Here is a 25,885-nt window from a genome sequence, read left to right as displayed (position 1 = left end):
GAAGTCAAGGGGTGTGAAACTTTCTGAATGCACTGTAGAGTACCTATTTCATTGTTTTCAGGCAAATGGGTGGTTGAAATAAGAAAACACAATTGGTTCAATTCACATGTAAGAGAGTTGTATACTGTATAACAATTGCTTTAAGCATGCAGATATGATAAAACCTCATTTGAAGGAGTCAAATTTAATCTAACGTTCATTACTGACTAGATGCAAGGCCCTGTGTGTGCATGTTCTCTGTGGTCTTCTGTCTTGCTTTCCCTCTGCGAGATCAAAGAGACCACTGTGTGAGAAGGAGGGTTCAGGGTGTGTGTGTGTGTGTGTGTGTGTGTGTGTGTGTGTGTGTGTGTGTGTGTGTGTGTGTGTGTGTGTGTGTGTATGTGTGTGTGTGTGTGTGTGTGTGTGTGTGTGTGTGTGTGTGTGTGTGTGTGTGTGTGTGTGTGTGTGTGTGTGTGTGTGTGTGTGTGTGTGTGTGTGTGTGTGTGTGTTTGTCCATGTGCTCCTAGTGCCAAGAATGAATGAATGAATGGGTGAGATGGATGAATGAATGAATGAATGAATGAATGGAGAACCAATCCGTTTCAACCTATACACCATATCCCATACCACGGCACACTGTACATCAGTGCATGGTGATCAATTATCATAACTGGAATAAAACCAAAACACCATTGCTTCATGTATGTGTGCTATACACAACACATTACGTTCGTTTCTAGCCATCAGAGTTTCTAGCCTACGTTCGTTTCTAGACATCATGACAAGCGAAGCTTCATTTCAGCACCACGTTTATGAGAGACAGCTCCCTCAATACCAGTAGTGAGCTAACAGCAATGCCTCCGCATTAAAACAGACACTACCCTCCATGGATAGGTGGAAATGAAAGTGCATTAGCTACAGCCCTATAGTGTTCTTGCAAACATCATTCTCAAAGACATGGCAGTGCTCATATGTTAGGCTTTCCACCGGGCGCATGCGAGGAGCCTTAATAACATAAGAGTGTGAAGTCAATTGCACAGCAATGTGCTCTACAAATAGCTATTGGTGTGCCAACTGTGCATATTATAATCAGCATAAAATATTAGATATTCTGAATGTTATTTGGCCTTTGGTAGGTGCTGAAATCCAACGGTCCGAATAGAGCAAATGGGATGCAACAGACTGCATCACCACTACTCAACAAAACAGAGTCAACCATCCTCTCCACATATTTTGATCAGTTTGGGCTATTTGTGGTATCAGCATCAGCCTCATGATAAAATAAAATGTGTATAGGTTAGTCGAATAAAGGCTGAATCGACAAGCATTTCCTAGAGCGCTCCAACACATACGCACGCACGCGAACACACACACCGAATGGTCCATTCATCACATCACACAAAATATGCTTTTTTTGTCAGATTAAGTCGGATGAAGCTCATTGTTTAGTCTATGTCGTAATATAACACGACAAAGTGAGATAGAACAGCAAAGGAACGCGGATTTTAAATAGCCTACCTCTACCAGATTACCAATATGCTTTAGCTAAAACCGTAATTCAATGTGGGCAAGGTTTTAGTGGCATTTAGAAATCATTTCAACTAAACAAAATTAGCACATATAACTTACTTGTCACCAAAGATGCTGATGTTAGCAGGATTGCTGATTCAAACAACGACAGTTGGCTCTTCAGCTCCTTCCCCTCGAAAACTGCATCGAAAATACATCCGCAATTCTCAAGCAATTTGGCAGACTCCGTGGTGATACTTTCACACACCTTATCCGGTCCCCAGATTGCAAACGATATAGAATTTAATCCATCAATGAATATCAATCGGTTGAGATTTAGGACTTGCACATTGATAATAGAGTCAAATTATCCATCACCATAATCATATTTTTCAAGAAGCAAATAATACGGAGGCACTGTTGAAACTAATGGTTCGATGCAGAGCGATATCCCGCTGTGAGGTTAACAAGGCACAATTATATCTATGTCGCTGTCCGGTACCATTTCGTGAATCAGGAGAAATCCGAGCTCTTCCCAGATCCAGCCCTTATATTTGTATTTTCAATAAAAACAAACCAACCTCTTCAGAGCCAGACCACTAAAGACACCGTCTCACGCAGCCGTGGACCCCCAGATTGATAACATCCTCAAACCTCATCATAATCTACGGCTGGACATCATCGAAATACATATTGAGCAAAAATAAAGAGGTTGATAGTTGTCTTCCCGCTGTCACGCTTTTAGCTGGAACTTTTCTCACGCTTCCCCTTGCTACTCTGCAACCCAGTGGAATCTGATTAGATTTCAACGCACAACCCAGTGCGGATTTCAAGATTCTTACTAATCTTTTCCTCCGTATTGAATGTCGTTGGATGGGGTCCCGGAGTTGATGTAGCCTATGAATTCGTCGGTGGATTGGACGAAGAATGATACAGTTGTCAGGCTTATCTTTGTCTTCTGATAGATTATTCCATCGATGTTCATAGGCGTCAGTCAGTATGTTTGATGTAAGAAACTGCGGCGAGTCAGGTGGAAAATCCAGCAGGTTGTATAGCCTATAAATGCATTAAAGCCTTGTTTACAGGGTTAACAACGAAATCCCCTTCCTTGGTCTCTGACGCTCAAATCTAAGGCAAATATTAGGAGTATGTTTCATAGGATGAACTAATATAACGCTATATATTAGGCCTATTATAGTTCCAAAGGTTTTGTGTCCCGACTTCTCATTGCGTCTCGAGAGCCGTTTGTTCACCAAGCTGCTCCTGTCAGTTTTCCCCCACAGCAATCATAGCCTCCTCTCTCTGTTCTCTTGCTCTATACGTATGTCAGACAGGACTCTCCAGTACCGACAATCCACTGATATCTCACAAGAGGGAACGAATATCCACCTAGTGATGATCCTCCGTGCGCGCTCTTCGCCAACTCAAATTGCGCGTTGGGATGATGGCCAATAGCTCTGACCACAATTTATCAGGCTAATAATTAGTTTACATCCAACAATCTACAGCTTATACATGCAATGCATTTGTGCACTCTCACATAGATCATATGATACCATGCATGTGCAAGTTCGAAGGTCTAGACAATAGATAGTGGACAGTGTGGGGAAGTAGTTTCTCCTCTGTTGCAGCGTGCCGATAGCCTCACACCCAGAACGCACTGGCTTCTTCCCTCACTCAAAACAAGACCATTTGTATATCGCCAGTCAGTGCAGAAGAAATACTCCCTCTAGACTGGCTGAACACCTCTCATTTGACGCACATTCATGTGTTTCGTCTGCCTTGTTGTGGGTCCCTCTATATTTTCCCCACGTACCCTTTCTCACTGTTGATGGGTGAAATACAATTATCCAATTTCCTGCCATCATCTACCCGCTGATTGGTCAATTGCATTATCACTTGATGTCATGAGGAGCGATGCGTCTCTGGGGGTAATATGGATGCGCGTGTGTTTGCCCCCGTGCGTGCACGACTTAAGAATGTGTGTGTGAGTTAGAGAGAGAGAGAGAGAGAGAGAGAGAGAGAGAGGTGGGGAGGCCTGTTTCTCAGTGGCTCCCTGCACCAGATGGGACACGACTGCCACCTACCGACCCCCCCCCCCCCCCTCCCCCTCCCCCTCTATGACACCATCAGAGCCACAGGCTACTGGAGCAGCCGGTCAGAACACGGTGCTTTTCTCATCAACTTACGTTTCACAACGGGTCCATTTTCTTATGGCCTATGCTGTGCATTATGCACACAGACACGACTCAAGATCACACCCATTGTAGCCAACATAATTCAGCGTGAGTTTCAACAAAACTTACACACTCCCATCGAGCAATATCTGTAGCACCTGACCAGATACAATGAAATAGCCAGCCCATAGTTATTTTTGGCTTCAGTGCGCCTACAGTTAAATTCACATTGGGATGCGCAATTGCGACGTCACCAGAGCAGCGCAGATGACATTAACGGTTCTCAAAATGGGACTGTTTGGAAACATTCAGTGAACGGGCGATTCGGGCACACAACTATGAGAAGTACCAGCGCTTTTGTCTGGTTGAATGTAACTCTAAATTACGCACATCATTATCAGGCAGTGAAAAGAGGCCAATGCGTGGTACTATCGCTAATTGCTGTGTCAGGGGTGATTTCTCAATACCAGAACAGAATTAGAGTCAATACAGTGCAGAGTACACAGTATGTACATATAACTGTCTAACATGTTATTACAATTATGATAAAACATATGTATTTAAATCTAAACTACTGGTAACACTGAAAGTAGTGTAGTTCAGCTGGGATTTCTTTATATGTTTGGATAAAATATGCATTTGCTATGGTCTCAGACAAGGGTACTTATCACTTGACTGTAGCCCACCAAACTACCTCTGCTGCACATACTACTTATGATGGTATTCTCAGTGGCTACAAGAAGCAGCAGTGAGCGACATGAATATACATATACTGTTAAAACTGGACAAAATGGACAGAACTATTTGCTGATGGGGAGGGGGGAGACATTCCACTTGCAGTGGTTGCAGGCCCTTTAAAAAAAAACTTTGGTACTGTAGATGTGAGAAAACATTATTATGCCAGACCAAGGATCTCTCCAGCTGTCAACGTCTCATCACATCTCAACAGTGAAGGTGTTGCATCATCTATCAGTCTTCAGAAATGTCAGCAGGCCTGTCTGTCAGTTGTTGGCCACTCGTCACTAAAAGTGCTCTGCCATTATCCTGCATTCCTCGCCTATGATTGAGCCATTTTAATTGTTTGACATTAAAGGGTCTCTCTCTCTGCCTCTGTCACTCTCTGTCTCTGTCACTCTCTCTGTTTGGCAGTCACTCTTTCTCTCTCTGTCAGTCACGCTACCTCTCCCTGTCAGTCACGGTCTCTCTCTGTCAGTCTCTCTCTCTCGCACTCTCTCAACCCGCCACACACACACACACACACACACACACACACACACACACACACACACACACACACACACACACACACACACACACACACACACACACACACACACACACACACACACACACACACACACACACACACACACACTGACCATTCATTTTCTCAGACTGACCATGTAAATGTAACCTATTACAATTGCAAACAGCCACAAACAGCCACTTTCCACCTAGGCAGAGTAATAACCTTTTCTAATAATCTCTCCCTTACCTCTGCACAGTAGATTCTTGCTGCTCACATGTATTGTTTAGTTCACTGTCATTGCGCACTCTGCAATAATAGCAGCCATGTTATGACAGCCATGCCTAATGGTTTGGATTGAAGGCTTTCATTTGACCACTTTCTTGTGAATCAGGTGACCACTCCTTATTTACTTAAAACCCTATTTGCTCTGTGGGGGCCATCACAAGCGGTCATATTAACTCCCATTTTATCTGGATTAATGTGCCTTTTGGGGAAACTGAATGAATGTTGATTGATACATCCCACTGTTACCGTCAAAAGCATCAACCTGTTCTTGTTAGTATGTTCTGAGTATACAGCTTTATTTCGTCTGAAATTGGTGTCTTTATTTAAAGATCATTTTTTTGTTTTGAGAAGGAACTTCATTTAACTGTAATTATTCTACAATATATTGATTCATTTCACGTCTTAACACCTAATACATGGTCAACAGAACACTTTAATCTATTCATATGTTTTAGTATTGTCCTTGCATACAGTTAAAAGGGTCTTGTCTTGTTACTTTATGCTAGACATCATTGCTGACATTACAGCTGTTGATGATGTCATGTCTGTTTTGACATGTGAACTAATCTAAGATCAAACTGCACGGTGATATGAGGCAAGCACAGCAAACAGGAAAAGGCAGTGTAGCTTGATAAGCACATAATGCACATGGCTCTGACAGAGTATGTGCATCTCTTGACTTAACCCACTTCCAAATCTTGGTTCAAAACATCACCCCTGAATGGCTCTGAACATTGTAATTGCTGGTGGAGTCGACGTAGGTTGTTTTCATTATTAATGCTGTTGCTTTTGGAGGGTTTGGAGTAGCGTCACTTCGCTAGTCCTCCTGGGACTCAGAGGAAAATAGAATAATGTAGGAAATGAAGAGGCAGGTGTTGAGAGGCGAGAGCCTTAGTTTGTGTCCCTGAGAGTGCCACTCGTCACTGGCCTCAATTCCGCTCCAGCAGGCCTGGTGGCAGCTAGGGTTACAGTGGTGAGAGGCGTACCTCTCTTTCAATCTCCTCTCTGTTCTCTTTCTCACTGCTTTCTTTTTCTTTGTTTTCACTGCCTTGTCTAACAGTAAATCTAACAGTAAATGTTCAGCCACAGTTGTTGATAAAAATAGCAATTGACAGCTCCTCTTGTCTGCTACAGTAATGCTTTTAGTTCCTGACCTCCAACCTAATATTTGCCTGCAACACAACAAGGACTCTGGTGATACATATTGTATGCACTGTAAGTGCCCAGAGCGGGGAAAAAACACATGTTGCCATACAATACAGTGGAAAACTCAATGAGTAAAATCCCCACAAACACCTCAGCGACTTGAATGTGATTCATAGAGGTTCAGCAAATTTCAAGGACTTCATAATTAGGCGCATCATTTTGTTTGCCATCCTGTTTAATATCCACTTTGATTCACACTAATCTCTCACTCTACTCGTTATCCAAGGATTCTTTTGGCCCATAGGGCCACGATCGAAGAGCAGCAGCCCAGTCCTGATTCTCAACTCACTGCTAGCAGCCCCCGTCTCTGCCTTTATTCCTCTATTCCACCCATTCAACTGGCAACATTTTTATAATTCAGCGCCGGGCACACCCTAAAAGCATCCTCCGCCTTGATGGAATTTCAGTATATGACAGGTAACAGAGGGCTTGATAACTGACGGGGTTATTGGATTTAGGCTGCAGCACAGAACAGTAAGGAGAAAGGACAAGGGCAGTGTTCTGCACGTGGAAGGATAACAGGAAGTATGATGATCATGATAACCATAATCACTATCATCCCATTGATCATTACCATTCCTCAGCAGCGGTAGCAGCAGGCCCACAGGCAGAAGCTCTACCATTAGCAACACACAAGAGAATATACATCAAAAACACAGCAACCTCATCTTAGTACAATCACAGGTTTACTATGTTGCCCACACAACGTATGACTGACAACTCCCAATTATATGTAATCACTTGGTACTGTTGTGAGTGCATGCATAGACCATGTAGAAGTCTCAATAAAGTAGAAGGATTTTCATTCAAATTCAAGCTAAGGTACTGTACTGAACTGAAACAGAGTTTGCACTTATTCAATGTGCACCTTTCAGGAGTCGAGAGTCAACTCCATTTTGAGAGAACCCTACACCTATTGACAGATAAAATGTGACGTGTGCATTCAGGCATACTTCCAATGATAAAAAGTGCATATTTGTACCCAGGGCGCTCCCTCACTGCACCAGAGACATTATAAGTTGTATTTTAATTAGCAATATGGCTCGGTTCAGTTGTAATCACAGCAAAACATGTCACCTTATATCTTGTCTCGGCACAAACTGTTTAGGATGCTATGACTAAAAGAGATGCTCTAAAGTGGAGTAGGTGGTGGAGGAATACCCTGTAGTCTACTCTGTCAGCTGGTACATGAACAGGGTATGCCTTAATTAAAATGCCTAAAAATAGTTTTTTGGACATTGAGGTTTCTTTTGTCTTGTAGATATATATTTTTACAGTTGAGCTTTCCTTGTTTTAGGTCATCATCATAAACAAATTGTACATATACAGTTGAAGTCGGAAGTTTAAATACACTTAGGTTGGAGTCATTGAAACTCGTTTTTCAACCACTCCACAAATTTCTTGTTAACAAACTATAGTTTTGGCAAGTCCGTTAAGGACATCTACTTTGTGAATGACACAATACATTTTTCCAACAATTGTTTACAGACAGATTATTTCACTTACAATTAATTATATCACAATTCCAGTGGGTCAGAAGTTTATATACACTAAGTTGACTGTGCCTTTAAACAGCTTGGAAAATTCCAAGAAATGATGTCATGGCGTTAGAAACTTCAAGTCAATCAATTGGAGGTGTACCTGTGGATGTATTTCAAGGCCTACCTTTGAACTCAGTGCCTCTTTGCTTGAAATATATATATGGGAAATCAAAATAAATCAGCCAAGACCTCAGAAAAAGAATTGTAGACCTCCACACGTCTGGTTCATCATTGGGAGCAATTTCCAAATGCCTGAAGGTACCATGTTCATCTGTACAAACAATAGTATGCAAGTACAAACACCATGGGACCACGCAGCCGTCATACCGCTCAGGAGTGAGATGCATTCTGTCTCCTAGAGACGAACGTACTTTGGTGCGAAAAGTGCAACTCAATTCCAGAACAACAGCAAAGGACGTTGTGAAGATGCTGGAGGAAACAGGTAGAAATGTATCTAAATCCACAGTAAACCGAGTCCTATATCAACACAACCTGAAAGGCCGCTCAGCAAGGAAGAAGCCACTGCTCCAAAACCGCCATAAAAAAGCCAGACTACGGTTTGCAACTGCACATGGGGACAAAGATTTTTGGAGAAATGTCCTCTGGTCTGATGAAACAAAAATAGAACTGTTTGGCCATAATGACCATCGTTATGTTTGGGGGGGAAAATGCAAGCCGAAGAACACCATCCCAACCGTGAAGCACGGTGGTGGCAGCATTATGTTCTGGCGGTGCTTTGCTGCAGGAGGGACTGGTGCACTTCACAAAATAGATGGCATCAATTGGCAGGAAAATTATGTGGATATATTGAAGCAACACTCCAAGACATCAGTCAGAAAGTTAAGCTTGGTCGCAAATGGGTCTTCCAAATGGACAATGACCCCAAGCACACTTCCAAAGTTGTGGCAGAATGGCTTAAGGACAACAAAGTCAAGGTATTGGAGTGGCCATCACAAAGCCCTGACCTCAAGCCTGATGAAAGAAATTAAAGCTGAAATAAATAATTCTCTCTACTATTTTTCTGACATTTCACATTCTTAAAATAAAGTGGTGATTCTAACTGACCTAAGACAGGGGATTTTTACTATGATTAAAAGTCAGGAATTGTGAAAAACTGAGTTTAAATGTATTTGGCTAAGGTGTATGTAAACTTCCGACTTCAACTGTATGTGAATTTCTAAACGAAATAAGGTTACATAAAGCATAACATAACCAACAAGCACCCACATTTTCTCTTAACAGTAAACAATAACAAACACACACACACAAATCAATAATTATACATTCACTTTCAGTTATTTTCTCTCTATTTTCTCTTCCAGTGTTTCATTACCCCTAATGATCTTTCTTTACATTACATGGTTTTATTAAATTGACTGTCACAAAGTGTGTGGCTGTAGTATATACAGTAAAATACAACATACCTCTAAAGGAGTATAGAGGCCTTACAGCTATACAACAACAAAAAGAATACCATGCAACACGAAAGTGGTCCAATTGTACCAACGGAAGACCCATAGTGTTTTTATATGGACACTTCTCATTTTATCTGCGAGGTTAGAGAGAAAACGTAGCTAAAAGGGGTCCCATATTGTGTAGAAGTCCCCTTCCTTGTTCCTAAATATATCACTCAGTTTCTCTAATGGCTGCACTTTAAAGATCTCACAGCTCCACTTATGTATTGTTGGTGGCTGGTAATTTAACCAGTTCAGGAGGATGCATTTTCAGGCCACAAAGAGTATTTTTTTAAAGAGATTGAGCTGTGCTAAGGTAAGTGACACCCAATACAAATAGCCAATGGTCCATTCTTATAGGAGATCTGCACATGCCATCCAGCTTTGTTTTTACATTTTCCCAGAAAAATATAGTCCAAAACAAGTGGCCATGGGTGCCCTTTTCCTTCTTACACTTTCAGCAGGTTTCAGAGAATTTGGCATTCATTGTATTACATATAATGGAAGTCCTATGGACCCTTTGCATACACTTATATTGCATCTCTTGCACCTTGTTAGGTGAACAGTCATCTTGGATTTCTGGGTCTCTTCCCAGCTCCGTTTCCCTTACTCTAATCACAGCACTTAAGTTAGTTTTAACATCGGAATGTATAGCAGTATAAAATTAGATTATTAAAGGTATTTCATCTTTCAACAAGAGATGGTCAACTGGGGGTTCGTATTTGGTTCAGTGTGGGGAACATCATCTGGAATTCATTAAAATGCCTTACTTGCAGATACTCAAAGAACTATCTGTATGGTACAGCAAATGTTTGTTGGATTTCCTGAAATGATAGCAATTTGTCTGATATTGATTGGGTATTTTGAATTAAATTGAAGAGAAAACTCCAAAGCACTGGGAAGCCTTATTCTGTGTGAGAAAAATAGAAAATAATCTGTGACTCATTTATCAACCATTCAGGCATTTGTTTATCAGATTTCTCATTTTCAATGGGTCCACTTGAACAAGAAGTGACCCTCCCAGTCTTTTGATTTCCTCAAATGACAAGATATGGAACAAATAAAACAAAGCCAACTGACCAACCCAGCTACAGTTTATCTCATTAATTATTTTGAAACAAACCTTGCCTCATTTAATTGTGAATTAGTCATTTGGGATGAGGAGGAGGGGGAAGAGTTGTTTTGCAATTATAGTGGTGCACATTATAGTTTGTCCTCATGGAATACTGGCTCTAATACTGCCTTTTGCATAGTTCTCATGGTTATTGCTTTTCCCTCTTATTTGCCACAACTTCCTAAGCCAGAAAACAACTCAATGGCAGGCATGCTATTATCAAAATATATATTGTATCTTCTTGTAATGTGCTCAGATGTTGTGATTCAAAGAGCCAGTGGTATGTTCTGCAGGTGAACCAGGAGAATGAGGATATACATGACAAACTAAAAGCAATTCTCTGCCATTTCTCCTCCGGCTGTAATGGGCACTCTCATTCATTCACCCATTCTATTGTGTGAAGTGTATTGTCACATGTCTGTGACAAGAAAATGATGCACAAATCCTCAAAGCATTTGTGTAGATAGGAACAGCTTTTCAATAACAATTAAACAAAAATATGTAGAAAGTGTTTGTGCAGTAATTCAGTTATATTTACTTCAGCTCTGTTTATTAAATAGGAGTTTGGTTTTATATGTCTACTGACTGGTGAGGTCAAATTAGTGTCAGTTCCCCTTGTTTGGAGTATTACCAGAGGGACATGCTATAAAGGAAAAGGGTGAAATCACTCAGACATTATTTTGAGTGAACAGATACGTTGAAGCTCTATACCAACACATATGCTGAATCTCTATATCTTGACTTAACATCAGGGTATGGTTCTTTAAGCATGGAGTGAAACCTTGTAATCCCCTATCATAGCAGATGTAGACTAACCCCAGTTCTGGGACTCTCGCTCGGCTTCATTTCTCATGGTAAGAAAACAATGTAAAACAAGAAAAGCATTACTCCAGACAATGGCATATCTATTCAATCGCAAGGCATGGAGGAGAGCAGATATGTGGCCTACATGTGACGATGGGCGAACCCTTCTCTAATTCTCTGTGTGGCCGTGTCTGTTCAGACGCGTTGGCAGTGGAGTGGGCAGCCCTCCATCCTCACCAACCCTGCTAAGAAACACAAAGAGAGAAACTGTTAAATATACACAGTTCTGAGAAGAACACAGACTTGCGACCGAACAGACCTTACAGAAGAGACAATTGTTTGGAAGAGTGCATGTTTAATTCTGCAGCTGGAAGTCAAATTGGTCTTGTCTCATGAGGATGTGTGTCGTCATTGAAGCTGTAAGCTCATGGGAGACAGGGTGCTATCTAATGAGGTGTAGAGTTGAGGTGTGTTTAAGTGTTTGTGTGATGGTTCCCCTTCCACTGTATAATGCAGTTAGTATAATATTTACACCTTGAGACAATAGCGAATTCCGGGTTCACTGCATTATGATAGTCTGTAGGATTATCCTTTACAATATATAAATAGTTTCCATAAATGTATTAATTGTTGTCATCATAAGAACCCCAATGATATTCAAGAGTTAGCTTGAAGTGGCAACATGTATTTCTCCAGATGCAGTCTGGTCTATCAGAAACTTGTGTTTATACAAACAAAACTGGGTCATGCGTGGGTCAAATGGAAAGAGTAGAGTTGAGAACATGTCAGAGACCGAGGTCCCATTTGAAAAGGTCTGGCAACCCACTGAGAGACATCACACAAGTGACAATTACTTTCATCCAGCCCCGAGAAAGGTCGTTTGACAGTCTAGTTAACTACTAACGATAAAGAGTCAATGACTGGCAAACGAAAAGATTCATAACTAGATATTCCCGAGGCTCATAGGTTATGAGACAAGGTAACATTTCTTATTGGGATTAGCCTAGAGTTGAAGAATGGAGTGGGTGGAAAATGTGAAGTGACTATAATCATTAAATGCAGTGAATGGCCAGGTTTAACTTCCTAACCTGACAATAGCAATTGTATGTTAACAGGGAAATTATGTGTTTCTGCCATTCCAATCAAATTTGACTAATTTTAAGGATGTCATTTTCTAGTTTTTACTTGCTAATCAGCTATCAGGGCATGCACCAATTAAAAAAATGTGAAACTAGACAGCTATACTCTGTGAAGCTAGTACCTCTTGATTGCTGTAAATTTGATTGTTTTAGGATGACCCTTGTGCCAATAAGCTATTACAGTGTGCTTGAAATCATAAACGTAATGTTTCCTTCCTCTCTGTAATAGAATAGAATGAATTGATCGTCCTAAAGACATCTTCAGCAGAGAGCCTGAGGAATTGACTGTTACTACTGTATGTCAGCCACAGCACTAAAGTGTGTGTGTATTGAATGACAGGACTTTATTGCAGATGTCACGACAATGTCAAGCCCCGATCTGTTTCACCTGTCTTGTGATTGTCTCCAGCCCCTCCAGGTGTCGCTTATTTTCCCTGGTGTATGTATCCCTGTGTTTCCTGTCTCTCTCTGCCAGTTCGTCTTGTCTGTTTTTCAAGTCAACCAGTGTGTTTTCCTGTACTGCTGCTTCTATTCTCTTTTGCATTTCCTCCTGGTCTTGACTCTTGCCTGCCCTGATCATGAGCCTGCCTGCCCGCCGACCTGTACCTCTGCCTCCCTCTGGAATACCGACCTCTGCCTGACCTTGACCTGTCTTCGGCTTGCGCCTGTTGGAACATTAAACATTGTTACTTTGACAGTCTGCCTCTGGGTCTTACTTTGATTCCTGATAGTCAATGCTTTTGACCACCTCCATGGGAGTTCTGTGAACCCTGGCTGAGAGGTTGTGAGTAAATGACAGGGCATGTAACGGTTATCATTGTCCCTCTCAGATTGTCTAGCCTGCCAGCTGAAATCATCTCTGTTCAGTCCACCTGCCCTTGACCTGGTCCTTCCTCCTCCCTGAAGAGAGACACTATTCTCAGCACTGCCTGGCCACTCAAAGTCAACAGGACACTCACTACACAGGGTACTTTCAATGATATTACATGATATCACATTTCATAACTCGGAGACATTGGCACTTACTATTAAAAAGCTCTGTCATTGCCCATATGTGGTCAATATTTGAATGTGGATATACTGTATCAAGGAGACGGTGGCCAATAATGTTAACACATCCTCCCAAACCCCCTGTAGTCTGCTCAATAGTAAAATATATATATATATAGCTGTGGAGAAGAATATGTGGAAGATATTATTGAAGTCTAGGCTGAGGGCTCTAGCTCTCCCTGAAATGTCATGGACATTTTGTCCAGTGCAGAGCGTGAAATGCAGAGATAGCTTTTAGGCATTTCTCCGTTAGCATCAGTTTAAGAGCTGCTTCACTAGATACATTGCCAGAGAAAAAAAATGCTGGCAAAAAGATACTTGATCTCTGGCCGCTTTCAGAGTGAGTAATTTATTTTGTATTAAAACCATGTATTTCTGCTTGGGAGAGGTATAGAGTAGGTCAGGTAAACACAACATTGTTCCAGAAAAATATTTAGCAAAAGTGTGGAGTGGGAACAGATGCCAAGTGGAATGTACAGAGTGGAAACGTTGGTCTATTTTAGCAGTTCTGTAACCAGAGTCAGACTGGATTGTAACCACTTTTCTACAGGAGCTATTGCTGTCCTGTCAAGTTCCCCCACCACTCACACATACAGCCTACGTTCTGCTTGATAAATACTCACTCAATATTCAAAGCCCATTCAGAGTTTCGGACAACAAAAACATACATGCCTGTATCTTACCCATCCCCACAGAAAGTCCTTGTTATATCCTTGTTAAATCCTGTCCCATCATTCCTCTACATAGCTGCTCCCTGTCCGTTTTCATTAGCAGTGTGATAGTAGGCATGTTCATAATGATTTTGTTTTTCTTTTAGCAGACTGTTGACGAGTTAGTTGTGCATCTAGCATTTCTATGTCGATAAAACAATGCATGAATGGTGTTTTGAACCCATATAGAAGGAACAATGCACACTTACTTGGAAACAAAGACTTGGCGAGAGTCCAAACCAGCATTGTATCTCAGTTTATTTGTTTTGGATCGTTTGTTTGTAGGCTACAGTAGGTTATTTCTCTGTGCTTGTATAAGCGTTTTCTCTGAAGCAAAGTTGGGAAACCATGCCCAATTGACATTTTTGCATAATATTTCGCAAATCTCATTTAGAAAGGATCATTAGCTAAAGAGTTCATGCATACTTCCCCCTCCTTTTAAAGGGATACTTCAGGATTTTGGTAATGAAACCCTTTATCTACTTCACCAGAGTCAGATGAACTCATAAAAATGGTATCCATGTCTCTGCATCCAGTATGAAAAATGTTAGAAGTAGTTTTGCGAGCCAATGCTAAGTCTATGGTAACAACTAGCATGCTAACTATTACCATAGATTTCCAGTTATTGTACTAACGCTAGTAAGCAATTGCGCTAACGCTAGTTAGCAAGTTACTTCAAACTGCACTCAGAGACATAAAAATGATATCCCAAGTTAATCTGACTCTGGGGGAATGAGATAAGGGGCTTCATTGCCAAATTCCTAAAGTATCCCTTTAACAGTCTATTGCTACTTTGTAATGTCATTTGGTAACTCAGAATGGTATTTTCTTATCATTTACTAATAACAAACCTGAAACCTCTTTTTGTCAAATTCATTGTCTTGATTTATTCTTTAAGGCAAATGGGTACTGTGTCTCATGGCCAAGGGACGCGATAGGTAGTCACAGTTGTAGGTTCCCCTCCTTCTCTCGCAGAGGACTCAAACCAACTGACTTGAATATCCTATGTCAGGAAGCCAGTGCTAGTGTGGAATAGGAGGTGACCATACGTGGAGAACAAGGAAATAATACAGGTAAGAAACGCTTATCTTAAATTCTTGGATGAATTCTAAAAAATGGAATGTAGAATAAATCAAACAAGATGGTAATTTTACAAGAAGTAAAATGATTGGACTCGCTTTACCTGTTTAAAAGTATTTTTGTTGTAGTTGAATAACTTTGGTAGAAGTTATTTCTGTTTTGATTTGAGATGTGAATCGCAGAGAAGTAAAAGGAATATTTCACTTTTTTAATAACTTGTTGGGAATGTGGTCAAAGTAGCTGATTTGTGTCAAAAGTTTCAATGTTCCCAGTGAATGTCATGTGACTTTCTAACAATGGGGAGCTTTAATAGTTAAAAAGTATGAAATATATCAATTCAGTCTGTATGTTTCAAAGTTTGAATGATGTTTCTATCTTAAACAGTGTAGGAGGAGAAGGATGCAAAAAAAGTACTATGTTCTACGTTGGAAGTATGACATAGGTTTAGAATAGGATTTTAGCTATCACAAGTCCCGTTCATTACTTAAAGGCAGAGAAAACATAGACAACAACGTTAGAGACTGGAATTTGTTGCCAAATCGAGAGGTCAATGAGAGAAGTGAGAGACTCTAATGTCACGACCTAGATTTGAGCCAATGTTACATAGTTGAACATGTTATTACTCCTACCTTGTGAAAGAGACAAACTGACACATTTTCATTTGCGTCAATAACAACTTTACATCGAAGTCAATTTGACGGCAGTTGAGCACAAGACGACTGCTCGAACTGATCACATGTTTCTGTGCATGAGCTTAGCTAGCCAACAAGTGTGATTAGGGACTTCTATTTTTCATACTGTACTGTCTTTGCTACAGTCATAGTGCACAGATGATGACTATCGCATCTGTGGTCATAGGCAAACAAACAAACATTTTACACTGGGAAAATTAATCCTCATTACATAGAAAGTGATATGAGAGAATATGTTAACAGGAAAAACTGGTCAGATGAAGCAGATGCTAAGCCACAGGACTGTTTTGCTAGCACAGACTGGAATATGTTCTAGGATTCCTCCGATGACATTGAGGTGTACACCACATCAGTCATTGGCTTCATCAATAAGTGCATCGATGATGTCTACCCCACAGTGACTGTACGTACATATACCAATAAGAAGCCATGGATTACAGGCAACATCCACACTGAGCTAAAGGCTAGAGCTGCCGCTTTCAAGGAGCGGGACTCTAATCAAGAAGCTTATAAGAACTCACGCTATGCCCTCCGACGAACCATCAAAAAGGCAAAGCATCAATACAGGACTAAGATCGAATCGTACTACACCAGCCCTGACGCTCGTCGGATGAGGCAGGGCTACAAAGGGAAGCCAAGGCCGAGAGCTGCCCAGTGACACGAGCCTACCAGACAAACTAAACTACTTCTATGCTCGCTTCGAGGCAAATAACACTGAAACATTCATGAGAGCACCAGCACCATTTTTTTAAGCAGACCACCATAGTGCCTGTGCCCAAGAACACTATGGTAACCTGCTTAAATGACTATCGACCCGTAGCACAAACGTCTGTAACCATGAAGTGCTTTGAAAGGCTAGTCATGGCTCACATCTACAGCATTATCCCAGAAACCATAGACCCACATCAATTTGCATACCGCCCCAACAGATCCACAGATGATGCCAGCTCTATTGCACTCCACACTGCCCTTTCCCACCTGGACAAAAGGAACACCTAGGTAAGAATGCTATTCATTGACTACAGCTCGGCATTCAACACCATAAAGCTAATCACTAAGCTATGGACCCAGGGACTAAACGCCTTAAAGCTAATCACTAAGCTATGGACCCAGGGACTAAACGCCTCCCTCTGCAACTGGATCCTGGACTTCCTGATGGGCCGCCCCCAGGTGTTAAAGGTAGGTTACAACACCTCCGCCACGGTGATCCTCAACACCGTGGCCCCTCAGGGGTGCGTGCTCAGGAGCCTCCTGTGCTCCCTGTTCACTCATGACTGCATGGCCAGGTAAGACACTAACACCATCATTAAGTTTGCAGATGACACAACAGTGGTAGTAGGCCTGATCACCGACAATGATGAGACCGCCTATAGGGAGGAGGTCAGAGACCTGGCCGTGTGGTGCCAGGACAACAACCTCTCTCTCAACATGATCAAGACAAAGGAGATGATTGTGGACTACAGGAAAAAGAGGACCGAGCACGCCCCCATTCTCATCGATGGGGTTGCAGTGGAGCAGGTTTAGAGCTTCAATTTCCTGTCCACATCACCAACAAGCTGACATGTTCCAAGCACTCCAAGAAAGTTGTGAAGGGTGTACGACAAAACCTACTCCCCCGAAGGAGACTGAAGAGATTTGTCCTGGGTCCTCACATCCTCAAAAGTTTATCCAGCTGCACCATCGAGAGCATCCTGACTGGTTGCATCACTGCCTAGTATGGCAACTGCATGGCTTCTGACCGCAAGGCACTACAGAGGGTAGTGCTTACGGCCCAGTATATCACTGGGGCCAAGATTCCTGCCATCCAGAACCTCTATACCAGGCGGTGTCAGAGGAAGGCCCTAGTCATAGACTGTTCTCTCAGCTACCACACGGCAAGCGGTACCGGAGCACCAAGTCTAGGTCCAAGAGGCTTCTAAACAGCTTCTATCCCCATGCCATAAGACTCCTGCATTTCTAATCAAATGGCTACCCAGACTATTTGCAATCCCCCCCCCCTTCTCTTACACCGCTGCTACTCCCTGTTATCTATTCATAGTCACTTCAAGGATTACCCCCTTTTTTCAATTTTCACCTAAAATGACATACCCGACTCTAACTGCCTGTAGCTCAGGCCCTGAAGCAAGGATATGCATGTTCTTGGTACCATTTGAAAGGAAACACTTTGAAGTTTATGGAAATGTGAAATGTGAAATGAATGTAGTAGAAAATAATACAATAGATGTGGTAAGAGATAATACAAAGAAAACAATTTGTACAATCATGTTTCAAATGCAAGAGAAAGGCCATAATGTATTATTCCAGCCCAGGTGCAATTTAGATTTTGTTCACTAGATGGCATCAGTGTATGTGCAAAGTTTTACACTGATCCAATTAACCATTACATTTCTGTTCAGAAGTTTGTATCAAGACTGCCTAAATATGCCTCCTTTGTTTATTAATAACTTTTCATTTTCAAAACTGTGCACTCTCCTCAAACAATAGCATGGTATTCTTTCTCTGTAATAGCTACTAGCTACTGCAAATTTGACAGTGCAGTTAGATTAACAAGAATTTAAGCTTTCTGCCAATATCAGATATGTCTATGTCCTGGGAAATTTTCTTGTTACTTACAACATCAAGCTAATCGCATTAGCCTACGTTAGCTCAACCGTCCCGTGGCAGGAACACCGATCCCAAAGAAGTTTGAATAACTCTACCTAAATGTACATATTACCTCAACTAACTGGTGCCCCTGCACATTGACTCTGCACCGGTACCTCCCTGTATATAATTGGCTATTGTATTTTACTGCTGCTCTTTAATTACTTGTTAATTTTATTTCTTATTCTTATCTGTATTTTTTAAAACTGCATTGTTGGTTAGGGGCTCGTAAGTAAGCATTTCACTGTTGTGTTTCACTTCAATTTCTATTAATTTCACACAATTTTCTCTTGGTTAAAGAGAAGGAAAACATTTATGTCGTTCTCAGGCCCAGTGTCCCCTGTGATTCCGGTTGATCAGGGCTGGAATAAGAAATTACAGGTTGTGTGGCTTTAGTTATTTATATTGCTAGTGTATCCATCAATTTAACAGTCAAATTGTCAGGGTAAGAGGTTGCAAAACACTTCTATGGATTGTATGTCTATGCCCACAACGCAACTAGCTGTATACTTGGTGCGGATGCTGCACAAACTGTGTCCTTCCCGAGTATAGGCATTCCGGTAACTGCCAAAAAAAAGGGGAATACAAAGTATATGTGATGAGGAATGAGGAATACAAAGTATATGTTATGGTCCACTTGTAGAATCTATGCCAAGGCACATTGAAGCTGTTCTGGCAGCTCGTGGTTGGTGTTTCCTTTATTTTTGTTACCTGTATGTGATTTTGATAAAAATGCATCCACAGCTTTTTTAAACAATTGATCCTCTTTGGCTAAATTATGATATCTGGTGTATTTTGGAGCACAGACTCAGGTGGTTGGATAAAATATTATAATAATACAAATAATTATGTATTTCTGGCCCCCTATGGAATTGGGCCCAGCCCCTGACTCACACAATTGACCAGACACACTTATTTATTTTACTTTAGTTGATTTATTTTACTTTATTAATCAGTTGCCCAATCAAGGCAGGACCCTACCAGTTACCCACGAGGGCATACCTCCCCTCCCCCATCTGATGATTAGCAGAGCGGTAGCAGGCAGTAGCAGGCTGTCTACATTCATTCAAGGCAGGCTCCTAAGTTCTCCTGTGGTTGGCGGATGCACTCCAAAAAAAATAATATATATAGATATATATATATACTACATATATAATATACACTGTATATATTTATTTTTGTTTTCGCTTACTCTTGGGCCCCCCACAGCCTGGGCCCAGGGGCTTCAGCCCCAGTAAGAACCTGTATTAATCCAGCCCTGAGGAAGACTGTTATATTGCTGGCATGACTGTTACCCATTTAACATTTGATAACTTAAGTTACTACATGAATCAAATAGTCTGACACTTTAGATATTTTGCTAAATATTTAACAAGGTTCCAAGAGGGTCAACACACAAAGTCACTATCACCCCTTAGAGCAAAGTTGACCATGATGGTATTAATTCAAACCTTCACTGAGCGAAGTATTCAGATGTCTTGACATTTTCCACATTTTCTTACATTACAGCTTAATTCTAAAATTGATGACATGTTTTTTTCCATCAATCTACACACAATACCCCATAATGACGAAGCAAATACAGTTTTTTAGAAATGTTTGCAAATGTATTAAAAATTCAAAACTTAAATATCACATTTAAAGGGTCTGTAAGTTTACAGACCCTTTACTCAGAACTTTGTTGAAACACCTTCGGCAGCATTAAACAGCCTCGAGCCTTCTTGGGTAACAAGCTTGGCACACCAGTATTTGGGGAGTTTCTCTGATTCTACTATGCAGATCCTCTCAAGCTCTGTCAGGTTGGATGCAGAGCATCGCTGCACAGCCATTTTCAGGTCTCTCCAGAGATGTTCGATCGGGTCCGAGCTCTGGCGGTGCCACTCAAGGACATTCCGAAGCCCCTCCTGCGTTGTCTTGGATGTGTGCTTAGAGGTCTTTTTCCTGTTAGAAGGTGAACCTTTGCCCCAGTCTGAGGTAATGAGTGCTCTGGAGCAGGTTTTCATCAATGATCTCTCTGTACTTTGCTCCGTTCATCTTTCCCTTGATCCTGACTAGTCTCCCTATCCCTGCCACCACCATGCTTCACTTTAGAGATGGTGCCAGGTTTCCTCCAGACATTACATTTGGCATTCAGGCCAAAGAGTTCAATCTTGGTTTCATCAGACCAGAGAATCATGTTTCTCATAGTCTGAGAGTCCTTTTGGTGTCTTTTGGCAAACTCCAAGAGAAGTTTAATGTGCCTTTTACTGAGTAGTGGCTTCTGTCTGGCCACTTTACCATAAAGGCCTGATTGGTGGAGTGCTGCAGAGATGGTTGTCCTTCTGGGAGGTTCTCCCATCTCCACAGAGGAACTCTGGAGCTCTGTTAGAGTGACCATCGGGTTCTTGGTCAAGGCCCTCCTGTAGAATATTCTGGGACAATAATGAAAATCATAGTGTGTGGCAGTGTGTGTGAGAGACATAAAAGCGTTCACAGAGAACATGTTAGCGCACCCCAAGCTCTAGCAGTGACCTAAATGCACTTCACAACCAAGTGAAACTTTTTATAATATGTCAATTTTATATTATAAGTTGTATTGTCAAGTACACTAGATGGGTGCATTGCAATGTGTTGTTTTACAGGGTCAGCCATAGAAGTACAGCACCCCTGGAGCATGTTAGGGTCAATTAACTATTTTGGGATAGGGGGCAGCATTTTCACTTTTGGATGAATAGCATGCCCAGAGTGAACTGCCTCCAACTCTGTCCCAGATGCTAATTTATGCATATTATTATTAGTATTGGATAGAAAACACTCTGAAGTTTCTAAAACTGTTTGAATGATGTCTGTGAGTATAACAGAACTCATATGGCAGACAGAACCTGAGAAAAATCCAACCAGGAAGTGGGAAATCTGAGGTTTGTAGTTTTTCAAAGCTTGGCCTACCAAATACACAGTGTCTATGGTGTCAAATTGCACTTCATACAGCTTCCACTAGATGTCAACCATCTTTAGAAACTGGTTTGAGGATTCTACTATAAAGGAGGGGCTCATGAGACCTGTTTGAGTTAGTGGTCTTGCAGAGTGTCTCAGGCTCATGACGCGGGCTCCCGACAGAGTTAGCTCTCGTTCTAGTGCTTTTCTTCAGACATAGTAATTCTCTGGTTGGAACATTATCGATGTTTTATGTTAAAAACATCCTAAAGATTGATTCCATTCATCGTTTGACTTGTTTCTACGACCTGTAACGGAACTTTTCGATGGACTTTATGGAACAAATCAGTCATTTATTGTCGAACTGGGATTCCTGGGAGTACCTTCTGATGAAGATCATCAAAGGTAAGTGAATATTTATAGTGTTATTGCTAACTTCTGTTGACTCCAAAATGGCGGATATTTCTCTGGCTGGATTGGGCTCTGAGTGCCGTTCTCAGATTATGTTTTTTTTTTTTTATCTGACACAGCGGTTGCATTAAGGAGAAGTCTGTCTTTAATTCATTGAATAACAGTTGTATCTTTTATCAATGTTTATTATGAGTATTTCTGCAAAGTCACCGGATGTTTTGGAATCAAAACATTACTGCGCATACCGCGTCAATGTAAACTGGCAACATTTTCACAAAAACAAGAAAAGCATTCAAATAAAATAATTTACCTTTGAAGAACTTCGGATGTTTTCAATGACGAGACTCTCAGTTAGATAGCAAATGTTCATTTTTTCCAAAAATATTATTTGTGTAAGAGAAATAGCTCCGATTTGTTCATCACGTTTGGCTAAGAAAAAAAAACGAAAATGCAGTCAACACAACGCCAAACTTTTTTCCAAATTAGCTCCATAATATCGACAGAAACATGGCAAACGTTGTTTATAATCAATCCTCAAGGTGTTTTTCACAATTCTATTCGATGAAAAATCATTCCTGGCAGTCGGTTTCTCATCCGAGGCAAACGGAAAAATACTGCAGCTGGAGATTACGCAATAATTGCGACAGAGGACACCAAGCGACCACCTGGTAGATGTAGTGTCTTATGGTCAATCTTCCAATGATATGCCTATAAATACGTCACAATGCTGCAGACACCTTGGGGAAAAGGTGGAAAATGTAAGCTGACTCCTAGCTCCTCCACAGCCATATAAGGAGTCATTGCCATGAGGCAGTTTTAAAAAATGCGGCATTTCCTGATTGTATTTTTATCTGAGCTTTTTCTATAACATCAGTTCTGTGGCACTCACAGACAATATCTTTGCAGTTTTGGAAACGTCAGAGTGTTTTCTTTCCAAAGCTGTCAATTATATGCATAGTCGAGCATCTTTTCGTGACAAAATATCTTGTTTACAACGGGAACGTTTTTCATCCAAAAACTAAAATAACGCCCCCTATATCCAAGAAGTTAAATAGTACCCACAAAACACCAGTCTCAACTTCAACAGGGAAGAGGTGACTCCAGATGCAGGCCTTCTTGGCAGAGTTGCAAAGAAAAAGCCATATCTCAGACTGGCCAATAAAAATAAAAGATTAAGATAGATAAAATAACACAGACACTGGACAGAGGAACTCTGCCTAGAAGGCCAGCATCCCGGAGTTGCCTCTTCACTGTTGACGTTGAGACTGGTGTTTTTCAGGTACTATTTAATGAAGCTGCCAGTTGAGGACTTTGAGGCGTCTGTTTCTCAACTAGACACTCTAATGTACTTGTCCTCTTGCTCAGTTGTGCACCGGGGCCTCCCACTCCTCTTTCTATTCTGGTTAGCGCCAGTTTGCGCTCATCTGTGAAGGGAGTAGTACACAGCGTTGTACGAGATCTTCAGTTTCTTGGCAATTTCTTGTATGGAATAGCCTTCATTTCGCAGAAGAAGAATAGACTGATGAGTTTCAGATCTTTGTTTCAGATCTTTTTTTCTGGACATTTTGAGCCTGTAATCGAACCCACAAATGCTGATGGTCCAGATACTCAATTAGTATAAAGAAGGCCAGTTTTATTGCTTCTTTAATCAGGACATCAGTTTTCAGCTGTGCTAACATAATTGCAAAAAGGTTTCCTAATGATCAATTAGCCTTTTAAAAGTATTAACTTGGATTAGCTAACATAACGTGCCATTGGAACACAGGAGTGATGGTTGCTGATAATGGGCCTCTGTACGCCTAAGTAGATATAACATACAGAATCTGTCGGTTCCAGCTACAATAGTTATTTAAAACATTAAATGTCCATTTCTGATTTTTTATTTTAAAAACAAGGACTTTTCTAAGTGACCCCAAACTTTCTAATGGTAGTCTATATACTGTAGATATATATATACAGTATATATACAGTACAAGTAAAAATTGACACGCCTACCAATTCAATGGTTTTTCTTTATTTTTAATATTTTCTAAATTATAGAATAATAGTGAAGACATCAAAACTATGAAATAACACATATGGAATGATGTAGTCAGCAAACAAGTGTCAAACAAAAATCAAAATATATGTTTTATTTTAGATTCTTCAAAGAAGCCACCCTTTGCGTTGATGACAGCTTTGCACACTCTTGGCATTCTTTCAACCAGCTTCATGAGGTAGTCACCTGGAATGCATTTCAATGAACAGGTGTCCCTTGTTAAAATATAATTTATGGACAGTCCTTAATTTATTTTTAAGACATGAAGGTCAGTCCATGCAGAACATTTAAAGATCTTTGAAAGTTTCTTCAAGTGCAGTTGCAAAAACCATCAAGCACTATGAGAAAACTGGCTATCATGAGGACTGCCACTTGAAAGGAAGACTCAGAGTTACCTCTGCTGCAGAGGATAACTTCATTTGAGGTAACTACACCTCAGATTGAGTTCAGAGTTCAAGTCACTGACACGTCTCAACATCAGCTGTTCAGAGGAAACTGTGTGAATTAGGCATTCATGGTCTAATTGCTGCAAAGAAACCACTACTAAAGGACACCAATAAGAAGAAGAGACTTGCTTGGGCCAAGAAACACGAGCAATGGACATTAGACTGGTGGAAATCTGTCCTTTGATCTGATGATTTTTGGATCCAACCGCCGTGTTGGATCCAAAAGACACCTAAAGGACTCACAGAGTAGGTGAATGGATGAAGCAATGAGAAGGAGGTGTGATGGTGTGGGGTGCGTTGCTGGTGACAGTGTCAGTGATTTATTTTGAATTCAAGGCACACTTAACAGGAATGGCTACCATAGCATTCAGCAGCAATACTCCATCCCATCTGGTTTGCGCTTAGTGGGATTAGTAGTGTACATCTGCAACTTGTATCTTTGCTGAGTATCTATGGTGTTGTGTGAGAAGCTCATTTACCTTGTTTATTTCCTACACACAGTCCAAATAAGGTATGACTCATGACTGAGGGTTCTTTCAGAATAGAAAGAGCCCTTGCCAAATTCCATCAGATAGCACATCACGCACAGAGAATGACTTACACTGCATTACACTGCAAAACAGTCCCTAAGTATAGGGCCAAGTGGAGTGATAAAAAAGTGAATCATCATCATTATTGTAATAATCAGTATAAAGGCACTCAGTGTGTCCCCTAATCCTCTCGTGTATGTCTGACTCAAGGAAAAGCTACCAACAAGTGCTCAGCATATGTGGAACTCCTTCAAAACTGTTGGAAAAGCATTCCAGGTGAAGCTGTTTCTGAGAATGCCAAGAATGTGCAAAGCTGTCGTCAAGGCATAGGATGGCTACTTTGAAGAATTTAATATCAAAAATATATTTTGATTTGTTTAACATGTTTTTGGTTACTACATGATTCCGTATGTGTTGTGTCATAGTTTTAATGTCTTCACTATTATTCTACAATGTAGAAAATAGAAAAATAAAGACAAACCCTTCACAATCACCCATCACAATCACCCTTCACAATCACAATCACCCAGAAAAACAGTTACATTCCTCCCCAAATAAGTCCCCATTCAATTCTTTAAATTGCCCAAATGGCACCAGAAAATCAATGGTCATACACTATGCTCCAATCACCTTCCATTTAAGTATTTTTTCCCTCTCTGAACTAATCCATTCCGGTGTTACTTCTGGCTGGAGAGGAACATGCAGAGGTGAGGAGCATCCTTTCCCCCGAAGGATTCACTAGTCCTTCTCTCTTGCAGAGTCTTGATTTTTCGATATGGTCCGTATAGCAAGCCAGAGTATCAATCCCAATGTAATATCCCTCTCTACCATATGGCAGGTTGACACAAATACAATGGCATGCCTGTGTCCTGTGTCATATGACACTTACCACTTCTTTCTCCCTCCATCTGCCTC

At 41.0% G+C, this 25,885-nt stretch overlaps 1 protein-coding gene across 1 annotated transcript in view; it reads right to left on the bottom strand.

The window, feature by feature from the left end:
• Positions 1-3,217, bottom strand: part of LOC109867802 (leucine-rich repeat-containing protein 4C) — a 96,156-nt gene extending 92,939 nt beyond the window's left edge. The window contains exon 1 of the mRNA XM_020457102.2: positions 1,609-3,217. The gene's annotated coding sequence lies outside the window, so the exon portion shown is untranslated. The remainder of the gene's footprint in view (positions 1-1,608) is intronic.
• Positions 3,218-25,885: the final 22,668 nt, after the last annotated feature.

This window comes from Oncorhynchus kisutch, linkage group LG22, assembly GCF_002021735.2.
Source record: "Oncorhynchus kisutch isolate 150728-3 linkage group LG22, Okis_V2, whole genome shotgun sequence".
In the NCBI taxonomy this organism is placed as follows: Eukaryota; Metazoa; Chordata; class Actinopteri; order Salmoniformes; family Salmonidae; genus Oncorhynchus; species Oncorhynchus kisutch.
The sequence above is the reverse complement of the archived record's forward strand: the minus strand, read 5'-3'. Positions and strand labels throughout refer to the sequence as shown.